Below are 25421 nucleotides of genomic sequence, written 5' to 3'. Positions count from 1 at the left end.
ACACTTTATTAACATAGACTCCATACCCATTTGAAACTTGAGATAAACTCAGATCTAAGCTAAAGTTAACCTCTGCACTCTAATAAAGAAAAGCCTGGCTAAGAAAATGGTGTAAATAAGATCGCAGGGAGAAATGTTTAACGAGCTGTTTTTAAGCATTTCAGGAGTCTAATTTACATACAATTAAAGCTAAATTGCATATCATTCTCAGCTATTCATTAAACCAGGTACAGGGACCTCTACCTAACAAAATAACCTGGTAACACTATTAGCCTAGTTTCAGTTATGGCTCAAAGTAACAGCTGCACCTAAAGAAAAACAAAACACAACACTCTCACTAGGATTTACCCCAATTAGCCCAAATTAATGAGGTTTGATTGTACCTCCAACAATGACCCACAAAACCTATCTTCCCCTGATGGCCTAGAGTAGAAGCTCAAATGCAGTTAAAACACCTGCCACAGAAGCTAAATAGAGAAAGAAGACAAAATGGCAATGGCAGAGTTAAGAGCCAGAAGCCTCAGGTTCCAGGTCAGCTTACGCTGCTAAATCTGTGTGACCTTGGTTAAATCACTCTACTTCTAGAGCTTTCAGTTTCCTAAGCAATAAATGTGGTCTTTAAATACCATATCTCACTGAAAGCATCCAGAGCTCTTTGACTAAAGGGCAGGAATTGTTCAAGACGAGTCTGGAACATCTTATAACTAGAAAGCAAGGAACAGTATCAAAGACTACTTCAGTTATGTCAAAAGGAATCAGGAGCCAACCTGAGGAGGCTCCCACTAGTTCAAGATGGAACAAACTGAACATCAGTAAAAATAACTACAATAGACTAAAACATATCAAATATGTTAAAACTCATGATGATACTTTTTTTTAAAAACCCAAACAACTCATTCATTCCCTTTGGAGTGTATCAGGGAACCAACTTATTTTCAAACTTGCAAATAAGGGAATAAAGGTAAAGAATCGAGTATTTATCCTGCCTTTCCTGTACAAATCAAAAACTTCAGAGAAACCAAAGAGTTGATTAGGGAAGTTTTTCTTTTTTGAAGTATTCCAGCTCATAAATGAAGAAAGAATAATAGGGAAAAAAAAAAAAAAAGAATGAAAGAACAGGAATGAATATCACCATTTTTCAAACATCTAGGTAATCATCATCCATGACCACTTACAACACAAAAAGAGACATCTGGACATTACAGGCCTTCTGACAGAAGAACACAACCACACTTAGGAAGCATTATATCGTCAAAGCAGGGAGCTGATTTAGTTCAGGCCATCAGAGTTGTGCTGACCAGTAAACAGCCACTACACACATGAAGCTACTGAGCACTTGAAATGTGGCTGGCTCACATGAACTGCTACGTGCTGTGAGTGTAAAATACACTCCAACCACAAAGGTTTAGTATGTAAAATATCTCAATAATTTTTATATTTATTACATGGTGAAACCATAGTAACTTACAATAAAACGAATTTCACCTGTTTCTTCTTACCTCTTAAATGCACCTACTAGAAAATTTAAATTTCACTTCAGACTTGAATATTTCTCTTAGATAATGCTGCTCTAGATCTAACAACCAGTTTACAAGGAATACAAGGGGTAGAGGAACAAATAAATCACAGAAATTCAATTAGAAAATCTAGAATAAGAAAACTTGGTTTCATCAACAACAACAAAAATATAAGGGAAAAAAGAGGCAAGAGAACCCAAAGATTAAAAGAGACTTAAGAGCCATATAAACCAAATCAATGTATGGATATTTTTTTGGAACCTGATTTGAATAAACCAACTGTTTAGAGAGAAGGGAGGAACACTGGTGAAGGGAGAGAGGGAAAAGAGAAAGCAACTGTGGAAATATGAACATTAACTGGATATCCAATGATGTTACTGTGTACTGTGATTATTTTTTTTTTCAAGAGTAATTACCTTTTAAAGCCACATAATGAAATTATTTACAATTTAAATGATATGGTGCATGGAATTTCTTTCAAAAAAATCTTGTGAGGATGAGACAGTAGTAGTACAGATGAAACAAGACTGACCATGAGACTGATGATTGTTGAAGTCCAGTGATGGACATGTAGAGGTTTATTACATCATCTTCTCTACATCTGTAATGTTTGAAATTTTCTAAACATACTTTTTTTATGAGAAAAAATTTTACTATAAGGACACTTCCAGCTTGTGAATCTACAAATATCTATGAAAATAAAAGATGGGGTTGGCAGGTACCTCAAGAAGTCATTCAATCTAGTTTTTTGCTTCTAGGAATGTTACTTGCAATATTACTTCACTCAACAAATACTTATTAAGTAATTACTAAATGCAAAGGCCATAGCACTGTAGAAGATGTATGCAGATATAAGAGTTTCTGTTTAAAGAGTTTCATAATACAGGAGAGACAAGAAAAGAACATAAATATAAAATAAAGTAAAAGTGATGAAGTTATGGTTTACCTGGTTAAGTAAATCACAAAAAGGCATGATAGAAGAGTGTCATATAACTAGGTGTTAAAATAGGCAGGATTTGGACATGTAAAGACAAGGAGTATTATGCCTAAGGTGGACAGTGTGAGCAGAGGTACATAAGCAGAAAATAATGAGACATTTCCAAGGAATGAAGATGAGTACATTATTGCAAAAGCAGTAGGGAACACGGCTGGAAAGACAAGTATGGCCAGATGATAGAATCTTAAATATCAGGTTGAGTTTGTACTTTAGTCGCTAAGAGATAGGAGTCACACAAGAAGAGTTACAGATTAAAGAATATTTAGGAAGATGCTATGTATCTCACTTGGTATTATTGCCTGGAAAATTCTATGGACAGAGAAGCCTGGCAGGCTACAGTCCATGAGGTCACAAAGAGTGGGACAAGAATGATTGACTGAGCACACACACATACATTTCACTTGAGCAGAGAAGAACAGAATGGACCTGGGGGGCGGTGGGAGTGGGGACAGGCGCAATACAGAAAGTAGAAGCAACAGTCAAGGCAAAGCTAACAAGGAACCTGAACTGGTATAGTAGGGAAAAGAGGGAGGGACCTGAGAGTATCTTGGCATGAAAAGAGGAAGGTCAGGAAAGTCAACCAGCAACTAAGGCCTTACACCTCACTGAACTGGGGAAACAGTAGAGCCAATGTTTGATATGTTGGCAGACCTATACTAGCTCTGAAATGTACTGAATAAACGACTGACTGAGTGAATAAGTAAATAAGGGGGTTTGGGGGGTGGGATGGGCAGAAGAACAGCTCAGCCTTCCTGTTTTAACTTATAAGAAGTCAAGGTGCTGAAGGAAAATGCTGCCCAGGTGTGCTAAGCAACATTGTCAAAAAAGCAAAGGTTCCATCATTAAAACCTGTATAAAAAGTATAAAATCCATCCTTAAAAACTCTTACCATGTCTCCCTAGCAAGAAGGAAACAAGCTGTACCAATATGACCACTGGTTCCCAAAAGCAAACAATCCATGAAAAGCTGAAGGTGCAGAAGAGATGACCAAGTGGAAGAATTCAATAGGAATTCTGGGACTGGGGTTCAAAGGTGGAAATACAGATTTGGAAGTTTCCAAACAGAGGAGGTGATAGTCAAAGACGAGAGAAGAGATGACCTCCTAACACAAAAGCATAAAGAGAAAGGTGAGGACACAGGACAACCTGGAGACAGACAAAGAAGAAAGATCAAGGAAAGCAAGAGAATCAGAACAATGCCCTGTTAAAAAGTTTAGAGAAGAGTTTCTAGAAGGAAGGCATGCTCAATCCTTGTTTTCTTCCTTGACCCACATATCTAATTCATCATCAAGCCTATCGGCTCTACCTCCAAAATACTTACTAAATACATCTACTTCTCTCATTTCTTCTTCCACCAACCTAGCTGATGTCTCTACCACACCTGGACTTCTGCTATGCTCTGCTATGCTATGCTAAGTCACCTCAGTTGTGTCCGACTCTGTGTGACCCCATAGACAGCAGCCCACCAGGCGACCCCGTCCCTGGGATTCTCCAGGCAAGAACACTGGAGTGGGTTGCCATTTCCTTCTCCAATGCATGAAAGTGAAAAGTGAAAGTGAAGTCACTCAGTCGTGTCCGACTCTTCTCGACCCCATGGACTGCAGCCTACCAGGCTCCTCTGTCCATGGGATTTTCCAGGCAAGAGTACTAGAGTGGGGTGCCATTGCCTTCTCCAGACTTCTGCTATTCACCTTAAATCAATCCCTGCCCCCCAAATAATTCTTTTTTTTTTTTTTTGCAGCAATTTGATTAATCTTTTCTTTAAAAAAAAATTATTTATTTAGTTGGCTGCGTTGGGTCTTCATTGTGGCATGCAGGATCTTCAGTCTTCATTGTGGCACATGGAATCTTTAGTCACTGCATGCAAACTCTCAGGAGCAGCAAGTGGGATCTAGTTCCCTGGTCAGGGACTGAACCTGGCCCCCTGCATTGGGAGCTGGGGTGGTCTAGCCACTGGACCACCAGGGAAGTCCCTGGATTAATCTATAAAAAATGGAAATCATATCACATACCCACTCCCTCTTTAAAACACTAACTAAATGGATATTTAAAGACACTGGGGTGTGACAATGCTAATATAATCATGTTCCTGTGGGGGAAATACTTGCATTATATATATATATAATATATATATATATTTTTTTTATATATGCCAAAATATTTACAAATGAAGTCTGCTTCAAAAATAATAAGGGCAAACAAGTCTGAACTTATTCTATGAGGCCAGTACTACTGTGCTATCAAAACCAGACAAAGGGACTTCCCTGGTGGTCCAGTGGCTAAGACTCCATGCTCCCAATGCAGGGGACCTGAGTTCAATCCCTGGTCAGGGAACTAAATCCCATATGCTGCAACTAAGGCCCAGTGCAGCCAAATAAATAAATTAAAAAAAAAAAAAAAAAAAAAAAAAACCCAAAGACTTCCCCCTAAAGTTAGGAACAAGGCTGCAATATCCATTCTTATCACTTCTGTTCAATACTGTGCTGGAGGTTCCAGCCAGGGCAATCAGGTAAGAAAAAGAAATAAAAGGCATGAGACTGGAAAGGAAGAAGTAAATTCTATTTGCAGATAACATGATCGTGTAATATAGAAAATGCTAAGAAATCCATCAAAACACTGTTAGAACCAAGGCAGCAGGATACAAGATCAATATACAAAAATCAATTTTAGGGACTCCCCTAGTGGTCCAGTGGTTAAAAGAATCCACGCTGCAATGCAAGGGACAAGGATTCAATCCCTGTCAGGGAACTAAGATCCCCCATGCCTCAGAGCAACTAAGCCCGTGAGCCAAAATTAGAGTCCATGAACTGCAACAAAAGATTCCCCATGACTCAATGAAGAAATGATGTGCTGCAAGTAAGACCCACAATGCAGCAAAATAAATTTCTTTATAAAAAATCAATTTTATTTCTATACACTAGCAATAAACAATCCAAAAATTAAACTAAGAAAATAATTTCATTTACAAATGCATCAAAATAAATTTAGGAATACTTAGGAATAAATTTAATAAAAGAAGTGTAAAACTTGTAAAGACTTCAAAATATAGAGAAAAATTTTAAAGGCCTAAATAAATGAAAAAACACCCTATATTAACAGAGTGAAAGATTTAATATTGTTCCGACAGCAATACATCCTAAATTAATCTACAGATTCAATGAAATTCCTATCAAAATCCCAGCTGAATTTTTTTTTTTTTTTGCAGCAACTGACAAGCTGAGCCCAAATTCATATGTAAGTGCAAGGGACTCAGAATGTCAAAACAATATTGAAAAACAGAACAAAGCTGAAGGACTCACACTTTTATATTTCAAAATTTATAATAAAAGAGCTTCAGTAATCAAGACTGTGACATTGGTATAAGAACAGACATTCAGGTCAGTGGATAAAACTGAGAACTCCCAAAAACCTCTATGGCCAATTTATTTTTAGCAAGGATGCAAAAAAATTCAATGGGGAACAAATTATCTTTTCAATATATGGTGCTGGGACAATTGGATACTCAACTGAAATGAATAAAGTTGAACCTCTACCTAACACCATAACAAAAAATTAACTCAAAATGGATCAAAGGCTTAACTATAAGATCTAAAAGTATAAAACTCTAAGGAGAAAATATAGGTGTAAATCTTCACAATCCTGGACTAGGCAATGGTTTCTTAGATAGGACACCCAGAAAAACAACCAACCAAAGGAAAAGTAGATAAACCATACTTCATCAAAATTAAGAAACTTTTGTGCTTCAAGGGTCACAGCAAGAAAGTGAAAAGAAATGAAAAGAAAATATTTACATATCATATCTGGTAAGGGGCTTGTATCCAGAACATATAAAAAACTATTCAATACGATAATAAAAAGGATGAACGACCCAACTTAAGAATGGGTAAAACATTTAAACAGACATTCTCCAAAGGAGATACAGAAACAGCCAACAAATACATGAAGGCTGCTCAACATCACACTAGTTAGTAGGGAAATGGAAATCAAAACATTAGCTATGTGGGAGGTGGGTAAACTAGGCATTTGGGATTAGCTGATACAAACTACTACATAAAAAGCAGATAAACAAGAGGTCCTACTGTATAGCACAGGGAACTACACTCAGGATCTTGTAACAAACTACAGTGGAAAAGAATTAGAAAAAGAACATATACATGTATAACTGAACCACTGTGCTGTACACCAAACACTGATACCACACTGTAAATCAACTGTACTTCAAAAACAAAACGAAAGCTATGAGGTATCATTTCACACTCACTAGGATGGCTATAAAAAAAAGATGAGAAATATTGGTGAGGGTGTGGAAAAACTGCAATCAGACAGTGCTGGTGGAAAGCAGACTGGCAGTTTCTGTGTTACCATATGACCCGGCAAATCCATTCATAGGTATGTACTCAAGAGAAATGAAAACATACATCCACTCCAAAAAATCTCTGTATGTTATAGCACCGTTATTCATGATAGCAAAGAAGTGGTAACAAACCAAATGTCCACCAACTGATGAATAAATAAAAGTGTTACATCCATACAATGGAGTAGTGATACAAGCCTACCACATGATGGACACTTGAAAGCATTATGCTAGGTGAGAGAAGCCAACCACAAAACACCATGTATTGTATGACTGAATTTATATGAAAGGTCCAGAAAGGGCAAATCCACAGACACAAGCAGCAGATTAATGGTTGTCTAGGGCTGTGGAGAGGGGAAAATGCGGAGTGACTTCTTTTTATTTTTTTTACTTTACAATATTGTATTGGTTTTGCCATAGGGGAGTGACTTCTAATAGGTATGGGGTTTCTTTCTGGTGTGATAAAAACACTCTGTATTTTGGAATTAAACAGTGGTGATGACTGTATAACCTTGTGAATAGACTAAAAAACACTGAATTGCCTATTTTATTTTTGTTTTTAATATATATTTATTTTTGGCTGGGTCGGGGTCTTAGTTGCAGCACACAGTTTCCTTGCAACATGCAGACATCTCTACAGTTGAGTCACCGGCTACAGGTAACGCGGGCTTAGTTGTCCAGTGGCATGTGGGATCTTAGTTCCCCGACTGGGGATTGAACCTTGGTCCCCTGCATCCCAAGGCAGATTCTCAATCACCAGACCACTGGGGTCCCTGAACTGCATATTTTAAATGGGTAAACTGTTTGGTATGTGAATTGTATCTCACTTTATATATATATATGTATGTATGTATGTATTTATGGCTGTGCTGGGTCTTCATTACTGCTCGGGCTTTTCTCCGGTTTCGGCGAGTGGGGGCTACTCTCTACTGGCGGTGCACAGGCTTCACATTGAGGTGGCCTCTCCTGTTGCAGACCATCACTCTCTACTGGCGGTGCTCAGGCTTCACATTGAGGTGGCCTCTCCTGTTGCAGACCATCACTCTCTACTGGCGGTGCTCAGGCTTCACATTGAGGTGGCCTCTCCTGTTGCAGACCACCGGCTCTAGAGCACAGGTTCAGCACTTGCGGTGCACAGGCTAAGCTGCTCCGAGGCATGTGGAATCTTCCCGGATCAGGGATCGAACCCGTGACTCCTGTATTCACAGGCGATTCTTTATCACTTAGCCACCAGGGAAGCCCTGCATCTCACTTTTAAAAATCAAAAAGAAATGTCCACATAAAGACTTGCACACAAATGTTCATAGCAGCTTAATTTGTAATAGCCCCAAACTAGAAACATCCAAATATCCATCAACAGGTGAATGGATAAACAAACTACTATATTCATGTAATAGATTATTACTTGACAACCAGTGAAACTTGCAACAACATGGATGAATCTCAAAATAATCATCCCAAATGAAAGACACCAGACCTCTGTCAATCAGCATGTACTATATGATTCCATTTATATAAAATTTTAGATTTCCTGATGGCTCAGCAGGTAAAGAATCTGCCTGCAACTCAGGAGACAAGGAGACAAGAGTTAGATCCCTGGGTTGAGAAAATCCCCTGGAGGAGGAAATGGCAAACCTCTCCAGTTATTCTTGCCTGAAAAATCCCATGGACAGAGGAGCCTGGCAGACTATAGTCCAAAGGAATACAAAGAGCCGGACACAACTGAGCATGCACGCTGGCTAGAAGATTCAAAATAATTTATAGTGATAGTGTATCAGTTGTTGCCTGTGGCTGGGAGTGTGAAGGTGAGCAACAGAGCAGAAGGGAGTGATTACAAAGAGGCAGGAGGAAAGATTTATGGGTGATGAAGATGTTCATTATCTTAATTATGGTAGTGTCTTTAATGGTATATACATATGTCAAAAATTACCAAATTTTACATTTCAATATGTGGTTTATGCCAATAACATCTCAAAAAAGCTGTTATAAAAATGAAAAAAAAAAAAAGGTCTCTGTTAATTCAAGTATTTAAACTGCTGCTGTCTATATAGGCTAGATAGTAATTTAAAACAAAAGTTACATGATTAATAGTTACTATGTGAGGTGATGTATGTGTTAATTGGCTTGATTATGGTTAATCATTTCACAATGTATATACATACACCAAATTTTCATGTTGTATACCTTAATGTAAGATTTTTGTTTGTCAATATATCTTGATAAAGCTTAAAAAATAAAAATAAATAAAAGTTACATTAACTGTTGAAAAAAATAACATTAGGGGAGGAGACAGAGTATTAGAGGAAAAAATTAGCCATGAATTAGTAACTCTAGTCAGGAAATAGATACACAGGGGTTCATTATACCATTTTTTACTTTTATATATGCTTGAAATTTTGCATTAACAACTTTTTAAAGGGAATACCCTGGCAATCCAGTGGTTTCACTGGACTTTCACTGCCAGGCACAGGTTCAATCCCTAGCTGGGGAACTAAGATCTAGCAAGCCACACAGTGGGGCCAAAAAGAAAGAAAAAAAAAAAGTTTTTAAAAAAACTGTTCAAGCATCTGAATTAAATAAAATCTCATCAAGACTTTCCATTTTACTTAAAAACAAAACTTAGCAAGCCTACAAAGCTTTGAAATACCTTTGCCCTTCATTCCTTCTCCTTCTACCTCGGAACTGTCTTTTCCTCACCTCTTCATTTGGTTCATTCATTTTCACTCTTCAGTTTTGGTTTGTCACCGTCTCACAGAAGCCTTTTCTGACCATCTCTGTGCTATGCTTAGACACTCAGTCATGTCTGACTCTTTGTGACCCCAGGGACCATAGATTACCGGGCTCCTCTGTCCATGGGGATTCTCCACACAAGAATACTGGAGTGGGTTGCCATGCTTTCCTCCAGGGATTCTTTACAACCCAGGGATCGAACCCAGGTCTCCCACATTGCAGGCAGATTCTTTACCGACTAAGCCACCAGGGAAGCCCAACCATCTCTAAGTTCCTCCATTATTTCTGTTATAACACCTTATTTTATTCTCTAACATATCACAATCTTTCAATATTTTATGAGTTTGTTTTTGTTGTTCAGTCACTGAGTTGTGTCCAATTCTTTGCGACCCCATGGACTGTAGCACACCAGGCTTCCCTGTCCTTCACTATCTCCCAGAGTTTGCTCCTGTCCATTGAGTCCATGGTATCATCCAACCATCTCATCCTCTGTCACTCACTTCTCCTGCCTTCAATCTTTCCCAGCATCAGGGTCTTTTCCAGTAAGTCAGTTCTTCACACCAGGTGGCCACAGTACTGGAGTTTCAGCTTCAGCATCAGTCCTTCCAGTGAATGTTCAGGGCTGATCTCCTTTAGGGTTGCCTGGTTGGATCTCCCTGCCATCCGAGGGACTCTCAAGTCTCCTCCACACCACAGTTCAAAGCACTGATTCTTCCTCACTCGGTCTCCTTTACGGTCCACCTCTGACATCTGTACATGACCACTGGGAAAACCAGAGCTTTGACTAGACAACCTTTGTTGGCAAAGTGATGTCTCTGCTTTTTAATATGCTGTCTATGTTTGTCATAACTTTTCTTCTAAGGAGTAAGTGTCTTTTAATTCATGGCTTCAGTCACTGTCCTCAGTGATTTTGGAACCCAAGAAAATAAAATCTGTCACTATTTCCACTTTTTCCCCATCTATTTGCCATGAAGTGATGGGACCCGAGCCATCATCTACTTTTTTGAATGGTGAGTTTCAAATCAGCTTTTTCACTCTCCTCTTTCACCCTCAACAAGACACTCTTTAGTTCCTCTTCACTCTCTGCCATTATAGTGATACCATCTGCCTATGTGAAGTTGCTGATATTTCTCCAGGCTATCTTGATTTATTTGTCTATGTGATTAATTTAATCTTGATTTATGTGTTTACTTATTGCCTACCCAAGCCTCCTTAAACTGCATGAGAGCAGCGACCTTGCCTCTTATAATCACAGAGCTGTGTTCTTCATGCCTGGCACATAACAGATATTCAATAATTTTTTGTTGAATGTTAAACTAGTAACCCAATACTGGGTATTATTGTCGAACATTTAATACATTAAGGTCCTACAGAGAACCTACTGTTTGAAAAGCTTCAGGTAACACATATGCATGTCTGAAGTGAGAGGATTCGTGATATAACGTGAACAGAATGAAAATTTTTTTAAATTCCTCCAAAGGCTAGTGAAAACAGTAAATAAATACTATTTAAGACTTTTTTTTTTCCTCTGGAGAATTCATTTAGAAACAGAAATAAAGAGTGTTCTGATATAGTATTTACCTTCTCAAGGCAGACCTATAAACAAGGGGATCCCCCAGTGATTAATGCTGAAACGTATCAGAAATAACATTTTTAGAAATTATCTAGAAAAAAAAACTGTCTAGTGAATCTTCTCAGCTTGCATACGACTCTAAAGTAGTAGCTAGAAGTACAATGATACAAAGTCGTGTGTTAAGAAAGGTGGAAAATAGCATCCATGTAGACAAAAGTAAGGTCATGCAGTAATGGAAAAGCAGTCCAAACTTTAATTATCAAATGATGAGCTCTAAAGCTACCTGTTTCAATACAGGAAAAGGATTTCAGAGTCCCTGGATTTATGCTGAATACATCTACAAAAAGGCAACAAAATGCTGGTCATTATTAAGAAAGCTTTGGAAACAGGGAACACATTATCCTGCCCTTGTACCAAGCAAAGTGTATTTGTATTAGAATAGAATGTGCAGTTGTGGTCACCATAACACAAAAAGGTAAAATAGAGAAGGCCTAAAAAGATATCCAAAAAGGCCAAAGGACAGAGGAGCTTATGTAAGTATATATATATTTTTAATATAGATATATAAAGGACACATTAGTATGAAACAAAGAGGGTGTGAAAAGGTAGACTACATCAAATCTTAAAAGTTACAATCCAGTTAGAGTGTAAATAAACAAACAAAAATAAATATATTTTTTTTAAATTTTAAGCCCAGGTTTTAGAATAAGACAGACAGAAGTTTTATGTCAAAAAAGGGAAGGGAAGGGGGAAAGGGAAGAAGGGGAAAAAAATGAAGGCAGGAAGGAATTGAGCTTTAATCCCAGTAGGCTTAGCTGTGTGACAATGGGCATGATACTTAACTTTGAGCCTCGATTTTCTCATCTTTAAATATCTAATTTGAAGGGCTGCCATGAGGATGGAGATATGCACACTACCTAGTATATAGTTTACATTTACTACTTTTATTAGGACTAATAAAAAGTAATAGTTTACTACCCAATCCAATATATAAAGTAATAAAACTCATTACTCAGATGACGAGTACAGAATGTAAGGGAAAAAAAAAATCATTCAAAGATAGTCTAGAAAAATTCATAGGCAGCTTTTCCATAAGAACCTTCTTCCTAAGAAAAATTACAAATTTTGGAACAGAGTCCTAAACTTTGAGGCTGACACTTTCACCCCTTTACCATCAGCAGCAGAATTCTGGATGAGATGATATATCCAACCAAATACGCCATTCATTGTCTTAATTTAACTAGACAGGTCCCTCTCTTACAGATGAGAAAACTGAACCTAAGCAAGTCAATGCCCAAGGCTACACACAAAGCTAATACATGGAGGAGCCTACATTTCAAACCAGATGGGCTGACTCCGGAATCTCTACTCATAACCACAACTAACTGCCTCCTACTCTGCAAGAAATGTTGGATGCTGGGTATGCAAGAATGAGATGAGTGATTTAAGGAGTATACAGTTAAGTATTCAAAAAGGCTGCTTGATGAGTCCAGCCCAGCCAAGGTCACCACCAGTTAGATACTCAGATTTAGGGTGACCATAAACACAAACACTGAAATAATAACTGATTAATGAGGATGTAACAAACCTAATATAAGGAGGGAAGCCTAAAAATCCCTCAACAGTGGTCTCAGATATGGTAAACAAACTGCAGAAAAAGAGGACAATATATCAAAATACTAACTAGTGGGATTATGTGAAAGTGAAAGTCGCTCAGTCGTGTCCAACTCCTGCTGACCCTGTGGACTATACAGTCCATGAGCGGGTAGCCTTTCCCTTCTCCATGGGATCTTCCCAACCCAGGGATGGAACCAAGGTCTCCCACATTGCACGCAGATTCTTTATCATATGAGCCACAGGGAAGCCCAAGAATATTGGAGTGGGTAGCCTATCCCTTCTCCAGCAGGTCTTCCCAACCCAGGAATCAAACTGGGATCTCCTGCACTGCAGGAGGATTCTTTACCAACTGAGCTATCAGGGAAGCCCAATGGGATTACGGGTGACTCATTCTCTGTTTCATATTTTTTTAATTTGGCTTTAAAAACAAAAAAGAGCTCATATTATTTTCATAGCTGGAAAAATGAAGAAATAAAAATAAATCTGAGGAAACTTTCACTTTACTCACTTCTAATTCTATAATTTGTTGCAATGAGCATGTATTACTTTTGTAATTCCAAAGACATTTTAAAAACAAATAAATCTAATATATTAGAAAAATGAAGTAAATTACATGCAAATACCAAAGCCCCAAAAATGGATACAAGAATTAGCAAATAAGGAGTTACGGTTTGTCAGAAAGAACTCTATACATACACCGCAAGACTTAGATTCACACTGATATACACACTAACACGGACGTCAAAAACTATTTTGAACAGTAGAATTCAGACACAAGAGTACATACTGCATGAGCCAAGAACAGGAAAAATTAATATGTAAGGATAGAAATCACAACAGTGGTTGCCTATAAGACAGCAGGGAACTAAGGAGGGTTATGGAGACTTTCTATCTCTTGACTGGGTGTTAGCCATCCACGTATTTACATGTGTCAAAACTCATCTATCAATAATTACATACTTGTATTTCTATGTATTCCACTATATGTAAATTTTACCTTTAAAGAAATCTCATTTTTAAAAAAAAGACAGGGTTCAATCTCAAAAGACAGGGTTCAATCTCAAATCTTTTATTTATTAGTTGAATGACTTTAAGGAAGTTACTTAACCTCTCTGAGGCTGCTTATCTGTATGTATGCTCAGTCACATCTGACTCTTTGCTACCCCAGGGGCTGTAGCCCACCAGGCTCATTTGTCCATGGGATTTTCCTGTCAAGAATACTGGAACGGATTGCCATTTCCTCCTCCAGGGGATCTTTCTGACCCAGGGATCGAACCCACGTCTCCTGTGTCTCCTGAATTGGCAGGCGGATTCTTTACCACTGAGCCATGGGGAAGCCCATTTATGGGTATAAAATGTAGCTAACATAATTTATCTCAATGCTGGGAACTGATTGTAACATGTATCAAAGTCAGAGACTGTGCTTTGCAAACTATCACCCTATGAATGTTCAAAGAACTTTAAAGGTAAAATGGGGGCAAAGTGGATCTTATATTTCTCATAATACCACAAATGGCTTTGTTATCAGGAACACTATTCTTTAAAGACTATCAGTATTCTACAAAGGGAAATTTACTTATAGTTCTCCATTGTGAAGGGAAAGGAACATCATGGACATGATCTAACACCTCCTTCTACACAGTTAAAAACAATTACTCAAGATATGACTTGAGAGAAAGCTTGCTAGACTGAGTACTTGCCAGAACAATGGCATAATCACAGGAGGAAAAGGTCTCAATTCCAAATATGTGACAGTAAAAGAGTTGCTCAGTACTTTACTATGTCAATTACAAAGTTTAAATGTCTCCGTAAGTCATATCATAAATGTGTGTAAATGTGTATCTGTGCACATACATACACATATTTACTCAAACTGGAACAGAGTTAAACCACTGCTTCTTCCCAAAAGGGCTTCTACATTCTAAAAATAAGAAACTTAATTCTGTTCAACTAGAATTCAGAATTCATCTTATAACTGAGAGTATGTCTCAAGCTTTCCCATATTTACCCAAAAAGAAAAGCAGCTTGAAAAATAATATCATAGGCAAAGTCTAATAGCCTCTCCCATCAATCTCAAACTGTTTGTCTTTATTAGTGTATAGAAATCATGAAGACGACCAAATTTTTCTGCGGTACTTCTATATCTGAATGTTATTTCTTCTGTAAGCATTCAACAATTCTTGTTTCTATTCTTCTCTTTTCTAATTCAATTCTGTTTGGTTTCTAAGTTAAGAAGTGTGCTTCATTTGCATAAATGGTAACTATTCTGAGATACCATTCATAACTATACATTTGAATTCTCTAGAGTACTATTCATAACTTTAAATGGAACAGGGGAAAAAAAAACACTCATTCAACTTCACTTTAATGGTGACTAAGACATGAATGATTATGTTATCCTGTAGAGGGCTGGCCAAAGGACTGAAGTCCTCCAGTGCTACTACTAACTTGTCATCATTTTATGAACGTCCAAAGGAACCAAGAGGATCACTGCCTTGACCAATCTACCTATCACAAAAAAATACTGAGCTCAGAAAAACATGCTCATTAGCTAAACATGTTTTTTAGAGTTATGAAGTATCTATGTAGAAACATTAAAAGATGTATCTTAGCCAAGAAGCTCAAAAATTAGCTGAGAAGAATCCTGACAAGTCCTGGCAAGTTCTCTATAAAACCAATGCTGGTTATTCTCTAAGTGTTAAAACAGCTTTTCTGAGAAAAGCTGAGTCTTTTATTCAAGGTAGTAATATTCTAGTAGTTCTTTACCTAATCAGTGGCAGAAACTGAATTCACAAAATCTGCATAAATAATTCAACTGTCTGTACTGCTCTAATAAATTTAAACCAAATAAAATAAAATTTGAGCAGAATAAAAATGATGGTGCTATTTTAAGTTTGTCACCTCCTGATTTCCCTCATTTTTCTTTCTTATCCAAAAGTCAGAGACAAGAGACTATATAACCAGAAAAGAGGAATGGAAGGACAGTGCATATGTGAGGACACCTACATTCATTTCCGCTCTATGACCCTACCCTTGACAGAGTTTTCAACAGAGGGCAATTTTCTCCCCAAAGGACATTTGACAATATCTGGAGACATTTCTGGTTGGCACAGCTGAGAAGGGGCAAAGATGTAGTTACCATTAATAGGTAGTGGGTAAAGACCAGAGATACTGCTAAAGATACTACAATTCCCACGACAGTGTACCACTATACAGCATATTATTCAACTCAAAATGTCAACAGCACTAAGGATGAGAAACCTGAACCCAAGGCTCGGTAAAGACCTACCTCTCAATAAATGTTTGTTGTAATGAACTGAAAAGGAAAGACCATAAATTGGAAAAAGAGAAGCCTACAAGAATGAAACAGAAGACAGAGGCCTAAATTAAACATTACTAGCATCTATCACGGAGAAGGCAATGGCACCCCACTCCAGTACTCTTGCCTGGAAAATCCCATGGATGGGGTCGCTGAGGGTCGGACGCAACTGAGCGACTTCACTTTCACTTTTCACTTTCACGCGTTGGAGAAGGAAATGGTAACCCACTCCAGTATTCTTGCCTGGAGAATCCCAGGGACAGGGGAGCCTTGTGGGCTGCCGTCTATGGGGTCGCATAGAGTCGGACACGACTGAAGCGACTTAGCAGCAGCAGCATCTATCAAGCCTTTATTGAGACTTCCTGGAGGTCCAGCGGTTAAGACACTGCACTTCCACCACAGGTGATGTGGATTAGATCCCTGGCGGGGGAACCAAGATCCGACATTACACGTCGCACGGCAAAAAAAAAAAGGCTTTATTGTGTGTTTCACAATCGGTCATACAGAAATGCACAACAGAGCCCAGCCCATAAGAAGCTCATCGCCAGGTAAAGGAAAGAGTTTTATAATTTGTCTGTTATCTGATTTGACAATATCCAATAAATGCTTTAATGAAGGAGAAGACAAAAAAGGGAGTCACTCAACTTTTCCTAGGAATGATTCACATCTTAGAAGACATCTTAGCTCAGTTCTGAAGGATGAGTAGGAAGCATCTTACTTCACAGCTTACAATGCCTCTTTCCAGACAAAAGGCCATTCAACAAAAACTGTGGAATACCAATTATGTTCCACACATTCTGTTATGTTCTGGAGACACAAATTACAACTTTCCACTTTTTCCCTTGGCATTGCGGGTACCCAGCAGCCCACCTCCACAACTCAAATCCCAACAATTCTTTCATTTAGCAATTGTCATCAACCTATCACAGTAGTCAGTAAGGCCACTATCTACAGATTTAGTAGAACTTCCAGTTGCCTGTCGACAAGACTGTATCTAATCTTGCCTAGATCACAAAATCAGGATGACGATGCTGGCAGAGTAACTAGCAATGAACTGACTATGCGTCCAGATCTGCCAACTGTTGGATGTGTGCTGGTATCTTGGAAAGCTATTTAACTTTATGAAAAAATCCTCTTCCACCCTACCCAATTCATGCCAGAACCAACATGGAGTCGCTCAGTCGTGTCCGACTCTTTGTGACTCCATGGACTGTAGCCTACCAGGCTCCTCCGTCCATGGGATTTTCCAGGCAATAGCACTGGAGTGGGCTGCCATTTCCTTCTCCAGAGGATCTTCCCGACTCAGGTATCAAACCCAGGTCTCCCACATTGTAGACAGACACTTTACTGTCTGAGCCACCAGGGAAGTCCAATAGCAAATTAATCAACATATATTTACTGAACACCTTCCATGTGCTTACCTCAATGGTTGTCAACCCTGGTTGTTTACTGACATCAGAATTCTTAGATATAATTTCCTTTTTGATGGTAAATTCTGATGCAACAAAAGTGTGATGCCTTGGCCTTTAGGCTTTACAGAATATACAAGAAGTGTAATACACAGTGCTTGTCTTGAAGAGCTTAACCAGTCATAACAGAGTAAATTGTAATAGTATGTTTGTTCACTAATTTGTAACCCTTTTGCAATATTATCAATCCTTACCAAACAGAAGAAACTGAGGTAGTCTGGATAAGAACTATTTCTATTCCCTAATCCAATCAAACACCAACTACACCTAATACACAGTTACACTGATACACTGTTCCACACCCTTTCTATCTCCCAGACAGTGAAAGTGCCACTCTCAGAAACTATGAAGACACTCCAATTAGGAGAATGAATTGAGGCCCTCAAATCAGGTGGCAGTTTGTCCTGAAGCCCAGAATCTCTCAAATTCATGCTGTCGAAGGCCTTCTTTTAAATAGGAAAAATAATTCTTTAACCTCTAACAATACCAGTCTACCTCACTCCTAGTTGAATTGTTCAAGAATAGTAAAGAGCAGACTGAATTTTTGTAAATGTGCTCCTAGAGGTCCTTGGCCATTTAAAGAAATCACCCAAATTCATAAGGCTGGTAAACTTCAGTTTTTCACATGGTAAATAATTGAAATTTTTAAAAAAGTAAAAATATAAATCAAAACTATCTAAATCCAATATATTTTAGTAAACTCCTTGATGTACAAATTGAAGAAGCTTGAAAAGTTAAAAACGTAAAAATTTTGATCTAAATCTCATCCAGCAGCAATAACCTCATACTAAAGACCACCTTGAAACTTTAAATTCTGCAAACATGATTCTACAGATCCTCACCTGATTAGTCTTTCTCTCAATTATATGGGAAAAGATACAATTCTCTTAATTGCTATATAAAAATTGATGAGCACAAGACCTATAAATTACTTTTTAAAAAAAGAGGGCAGGAAAAAAAAAAAAAGAGGGCAGGGATGTCATTCAAACATCTAAGATAGAGACCAATAATGGTATTAAAAGGTAAAATTTTGTACTTGAGTAAAAATGCATATTGATGTATATTAAAATAAGAATATCATATGAAAGAAAAAAGTGTCTTCTATGTAATACTGTTTTTAGGACCTATGACTTTAAAATTTGCTTGGTTGACAATATTTGTCCTTGTAATTGTTCATCATATAAATTATATCCATAAAATTCCACAATTCCTTATTTCCAAAATCCAAAAGGCTATAAAAAACAAGTTTTCATTATTCATTTGGTGCAAATCCTGACATGAAATGACTATAAATGAAATGACATGCGGCTATTCATGACATTTATTTATCCCAGTTGGTATGAACATTCTGACATTTTACTGCAGAAATAGAATTGTGTTCGATTACAAGGTGCTGCCCCACACCTCTCAGGGATGTTACATAACTTACAATATATGTACATTTCTTTTCCAAAATTCTAAATTCAGAAGCACAACTAGTCCCAAGAACCTCCCCCCGCCCACGGTACTGCAGACTGATAAACTATATATAATTAAGACTAAATCTTTTACAGAAAATATAACTGATATTGAGTAAATGCAAATCTTTACATGCAATAGATAATAAATTTAATGTCTTAACTATTCACACCTATACAATCCTGTAAAATAAAGCATTACAAAGACTTAACAAATGTCAAAAAACACACCATTTTTTGTTTTTCAATTGATGGGGACATTTGCATCATCCAATATCTAGATCAAGTCCTCTCAGGCTGAAATCCACTAATTTAAATCACAGTTTTTAAAAAAAAATCCCAAAGACGACAATTGGTAATTATGTTGAGAAAAACAATCATTCACTGACAAATAACATATTCAGTTCTGACTTTTTAAAAATTATCTCTGAAGGTTTAAGATTTAAAATTCTTTCATTCTACAACATAATCTCTGAACGCAGAACATATTACAAGTGACTTTTTCTGTGAAAGCAGAGCCTTGGACGAGGGACAACAACAGGAACAGTCCTTAAAAACATTTCAATGGGAAGAAGAGTTGCACAGTTCTTTCCTTGCTTCCTCCTTCAGTTGCTGCTTTTCTGGTTTTAGAATTTCAAACAAAGAAATACATATTGGCTCCAATGCTAAGAAACGCCCTCCTTCTCAGCAACTTCCTCTTCCAATTTTCTTCCCTACGGTTGACATATGAGAACAATGCACACTGCCGACCTACCATTTTGATTAACCAAAAGCTCTGAGACTTGGAAAAATTAAGGGTTGCAATTTATTTGTAGTACCCACTCTAGGTCCACAATCTTCACTAATCTAGAAGTCAAATAACAGGAAGCAAAAAGAAAGGAGTATTTCACTTAATCAAGAGGCGGGCTATTGAAACTTTCACCCCAAGAATCCAAAGAAATTTGCACTAACAAATGGGAAATTTCTTCCATCCCAAGAAAGCTTGGCCTTCTTAGGGAAGAGAAAAAGTTACTAGGCTGGCACCATTCCAAACCAAGAGTCAAGTCTATGCACCAATAGTTAGTGAACTTCTACTGGCCATGCAATCAGGATTCAAACAGAGTTCTCTGAGATCCTGACATACTTCCGAGTGACTTTTACAATTCGGTAACGGTCCTTTCCAACTCACAAATTGAACAAAGGGGATGCACTTATGATTAACCATCCAGAGATTAAGACCCAGCCTGTCTCCTTCTCAGAAGTCAATTCAAGTGTCTGGGACCCAACCCCTCCCCCATCCATGACAAAGCAAACTTCCTTTAAGTAGACAGTCAATTGCCCCTAGACCAGTGATTCTCAAAGGAAAAACCCTAATGTTGGTAAGCTCTGAACCTTACTGTGTGACCTTGGGCAAGTTACTCAAGTCCTCTGAAACTTAGTTTACCTATAAATTCTCAAGGGTGGCTGTAAAAATTAAACAAGAACCTGTTTGACACACAGTAGGAGCACCATAAATGTTCCTTCTAACCCACCCAAAAGAAAAGCGAGTTCTTTGGGGCCTAAATTTCAATCACAGCCCCAAGAGGCTCCAAGGATCCCTTCCTCTTCTCCGATTCTATGAAGAACTGTACAAAACTTCCCCATCTCAGAGACTCTAGGGTCCTGGAAGACCAAGACAACCAGACCCCACCCCATTATAGTCTGGGGTCCATCCAGAGTCTTCCTCGATGGGCCCCTTTAGCCAACTTTCCTTATTACTTTGCAGACCATCCTGGACACACACCTACACTCACGTACACACACATTCCTCTCCGCCACTCTGCAACTTAGGCCAGAAGTCTCAAAGAGCGCTTTAATGCCTTCATGGCCCAGAAATGGAAACTGAGACTCCGCCGAGAGAAGAACTTGCCCAAGATCTCTGACAACGTCTGCCCGCAAAGCCTTCGTTTTACAACTGGGTAAAACGAGGCCCAGAAAGGGAAGTGACTTGCCCAAGGTCACACAGCGAGTTGAAAGCACAGATAAATCAGGTTGGGGTACTTTCGCAGCCTCGCGGGCCCTTCCGAGCCTCCGAGGGGATCTCCGGGATACCTCCTCTCTGGGGAGGGGAGTGTACTGTGAGACATCACCCCGCGCTGACCGCTCACCGGCTCTCAGTCGGTCTGCGGCTGGAGGCGCGGCACCCACTCCTCCGGAACCCTGAGCGGCTCGGGAGAGGCGACCCGACCGGGCCCAGCGCCTCACGGCTGGGCCCGCCCGCGGGGACTTGTTGCTCACCTGGTCTCGCGCGGTCTCCCTTAGCGTCAGAAGGGCTGGCCAGCCGCCCTTCTCCGCACAGGGTCTGTTCTCTCCGGCCACCTCTCGGGTTGCCACACAGCCGGACCCCCCCCCCCCACCCCCCCTCCTCTCAGCGCGATACGCCCCCAGCCGCGCTCGCCCGGCCCGCGTCCGCCATTACGCGATTCCCCGCCCTGGGACGCAGCCACACCCCGCCAACAGCCCTGATTGGCTCTCTGCCCCACCCGCCTGGGACTTCCGGGCTTTCCATTGGCCTGAGTGCAATGTCAGTTAAAAGCTACGCAAACGACGTACTCAAGGGTACTGTCCCGGGAGCTCCACCCGAGCTACTTCCGCAATCGGAGTAAACAGCAAGGGGCAAACCAAGTCAAGTGGGGGTGGCTTTGAAACTAAACCAACTCTTATATTCAAAGTAGGAAAATCCCACCTAAAAACTCGTACAAAGTGTATCGAGAGGTGAATTCTTCTTGTTAGAGTTCAAATAACCAGGATCTTTGGTAGAATGAATGGGCCAAACCTATAAAGTTTCTGTAGACACCCCTAAAGTTACTGATAGTTTTGTTCCTTCCCGGCCGGTCTTAGGCCGGCCGAAAGTAGGGTGGGGAGAGTGAGTCACAGGCTCCCGCCTGCCGCTAAGGGTCCCTCTGGGCTGAGGCCCGGGGTCCTGGGATTGGGTGCTGGGTGTGAAAGGTCAGGGTCAGGTGAGTTGGACCCTGGTTCAGCCGCCACCGCACTCTGCGACCTCAGGCAACTCTCTCAACTTATCTGGGTCTCAGTCTGTCCTGCAAAGTAGGAGCAGTCACGTCTGCCTCTTGTCCTGTAGTGTTTGTTAAGGATTCATGCTTGAGTGGGTATATGCGCGTCTTGCCGATCATAAAAGTTTGCGGGCCCGATTCACATTGTACCTCAGTTAGTTCTCTAGAGCAACTCTTAAAGGCAGATACTGTCCTTATTTTGCAAAAGAGAAAACTAAAAACGCCATGACTTAACCCTGAGTCGCCCAGGGAATTTGAAATGACCCTGGGACTCAAACCTGTATATTTTGGCTTCCATTTCTGTATTTCTCCCTTCCAGGTCTGGTGTCCCCTGAGAAAGACCTCTCCCTCAACTTGTTAGCATTCCAGGGAGATTCGTGAGGGTGCCCTCAGGCCAATCCCCCATGTCTCTGGTCACCATAGACTTAGGTGACCACTCCCCAGCTCCGAGGTTCCTGGGAAAAATAAGCCACTCCCAAGCTCCGAGGTTCCTGGGAAAAATAAGCCAAGGGATGTACCCGAACTGTTTCTGGGGGCCTAGGAATCAGGAGGTGGGTAAGGGATGACAGGTGGGTCAAAAACCCAGGTAGAATCCTGAGTAAGGACACATAAGCTCCAAGAGGGGCAGTCTCCATTCCAGGACTTAGGTCCAGGTCTCTCTGCTCTCCGAACAGGGCTCTTTTCACCGCAGGATTGTTTTTCTCGGAACGACTGCCTTGGCTATAATTCCTAGTCCTTTTCCCTCTCTGGAAAGGAAGGAAGCCAAAAAGGGAGTGTGAGGGGGGAGCAGCCTAAGACATTAGAAGGACAGAAACCACCAAGTGGGTGGTGCCCATAAGGCCCCAGTGCCCGCTGAGTCAGTGACCTCCAGGCTCAAATTGGGCCATGTGGTCTGACGACCGATGACTATTTAAATCCTGACTGTGGCCACTGGGTGCTGGGAGACAGCAGGTGCTATGCAGAGGCCAATGACTTTAGGGCAGACTAACCTAAGATTCGGAGAGGGCAATGGCACCCCACTCCAGTACTCTTGCCTGGAAAATCCCAAGGATGGAGGAGCCTGGTAGGCTGCAGGCCATGGTGTCGCTAAGAGTTGGACAGGACTGAGCGACTTCACTTTCACTTTTCACTTTCATGCATTGGAGTAGGAAATGGCAACCCACTCCAGTGTTCTTGCCTGGAGAATCCCAGGGACGGCAGAGCCTGGTGGGCTGCCGTCTATGGGGTCGCACAGAGTCGAACACGACTGAAGCAACTTAGCAGCAGGAGCAACCTAAGATTGAATCCAAGCTCCACTACTTTGTAACTAACTCTCAGCCTCACCCAGGTCTTCTCTAAAATGGGAACAACATGGCAGTTGTGAGGATTCAATAAGTTAATTGTGGAATTAATGAGTCATGTGGGTAAAGTGCCTGATAGCTATTTATTCATTCATGGATTCATCCATTCAGTAAAAAAATTATTACACATCAACCATGTGTAGGGCAGCCTGCCAGCGGTGTAGCTACAGTGGTAAGCAAACCAGACTCATACCTTCATGGGGCTTACAGTTTGATGAGGAAGCAAGTTGTTAAATGATCAGACAAATCAAAACCTATGATAAGGAATAAGGAGGCAAAGTACAATGTGTTTATGAGAGTGAATGTCAGGAATTGAGATGGGGTCTCAGGAAGCTTCCTGAAGAGGTGAGTCGATGAATGGAGATTAACTAAGCCGCAGATGGTTGGAAGAAGTGTTGGAGGCCAAGAGAAAGCGTGCTGAAAGCATCTAGGCCCAGGCCCATGCGTGCGAATTGCAGCATTGGGGACAGAACTCTTTCTGTGGGCCTAAACAAATAAGGTGTTACAGGGTAAGGCAACTGGCTTTGAAAGTGAGGCCATTCTCCAAGGGTCTCTGTTCTTTTCTGGTAGTGCCTGAGTGTTGACATCAACCTCCCGGGCTTGAATCTTGGCTCTGCCATCTCACCTTGAACCATGTGACCTTAAGCAGTCACCACACCTCTCTGTACCTCAGCTCCTCTTCCAGTCAGTGGGGATAGTGGTAGAAGGGCTTAAGGTGAGGGAGTGAGGATTCAGTGTAGAAATGTGTATAAAACACTCTGGCAATAGAAGGCACTTCACAAATGATGTTTAGCCTTCACAGCGTGGAGGGAGGTGAGCCTAAGGCAGCATATCCAGTAGATAAATCATGCTAATACTAATTAGCAATTAGTATTAACTGACTAATACTGATATTGGGAGAGAGCTGATGCAAGCACCTAGGCACCAGGCAAGTTGTCATCTGACCTTAATTGTCATAAAAGACTTTGGAGCCAGGCAAGCCTGTGTTCAAATCACATCTGTACCATTTCCTGGCAGTGTGACCTTGGGCAGGTGATTCCACCTCTCTGAACCTCGGTTTCCTTGTCTGTAAAATGGGGATGATAATTGCTCCTGATTCTCAGAGATGTGAAGATTATCACAGCTTTATTTATCTCAAATGCGGGGACTTCCCTGGTGGTCCAGTGGTTAAGAATTCACCTGCCATTTCAGAGGACATGGGTTCAATCCCTGGTCAGGGAACCAAGATGCCACATGCTATGGGGCAACTGGGGCACAACTACAGAGCCCACATGCTCTGGCACCTTCACATCACAACAATAGATCCTGCATGCTGCAACTAAGACCTGATGCAGCCATAAATAAATAAGTATTTAAAATGTGTAGTAATTAGCATAGTGATTGGCACATAGCTGCAGTTGTTGAATGTTCACCTTAATAATAATTATTATTATTGATGTCAGGAGTTACTGTCTGTACTAGGTAAGATTCTGGTGCTTTGCTTGAAGGTTGTCTGGCAACAGGAGACTTTGTTTCTCCTTTCAGGCAATGGAGATAGGTTACTTTCAGAAGGGGAGGTGCTGTGCATCTTAATACTAATCTTGGGACTTACCTGACAGTCAAGGTACTGCCAAGGGCATGGGTTCGATCCCTGGTTGGGGACCTAAGATCCACAAGCCACATGGTGCTGCCAAAAAAAAAAACCATTACTGTTACTAATAATAAGCACTAACATTGAGCATTTGCTATGTGCCAGCCATGGGGTAAGTGCTTTACTCATACATTCTTACAGCAGGCCTATAATTTAGGTCCTGTTGTTATCATTTTCCAAATAAGATAAAGGAAGCACAGAGAGGTCAAGTGACTTACCCAAGGCCAAACAGTCAAGAAACAATATGACTGTATTGGTGTTTTCGGGGAGGGAGGTGGGAGGGGGGTTCAGGATAGGGGACACAGGTACACCCACGGCTGATTCATGTCAATGTATGGCAAAAACCACTACAATATTGTAAAGTAATTAGCCTCCAATTAAATAAAT

The 25421-nt window shown here is 40.2% G+C and overlaps 1 protein-coding gene across 2 annotated transcripts in view; it reads right to left on the bottom strand.

Moving 5' to 3' along the window:
* The window catches only part of WASF2 (WASP family member 2), a 74911-nt gene extending 49893 nt beyond the window's left edge, over positions 1–25018 (bottom strand). The window contains exon 1 of one of the 2 annotated variants that reach the window (XM_044938078.1): positions 24996–25018. The gene's annotated coding sequence lies outside the window, so the exon portion shown is untranslated. Of the gene's footprint in view, positions 1–21288; positions 21471–24995 lie in introns of those variants that run through there. The other variant, XM_006055489.4, reaches the window with a different exon arrangement.
* Between the last annotated feature and the right edge of the window lie 403 nt (positions 25019–25421).

Source organism: Bubalus bubalis, chromosome 2, assembly GCF_019923935.1.
Source record: "Bubalus bubalis isolate 160015118507 breed Murrah chromosome 2, NDDB_SH_1, whole genome shotgun sequence".
Lineage (NCBI taxonomy): Eukaryota > Metazoa > Chordata > Mammalia > Artiodactyla > Bovidae > Bubalus > Bubalus bubalis.
Note: the sequence above shows the minus strand (reverse complement) of the source record. Positions and strands in the feature narration are given on the sequence as shown.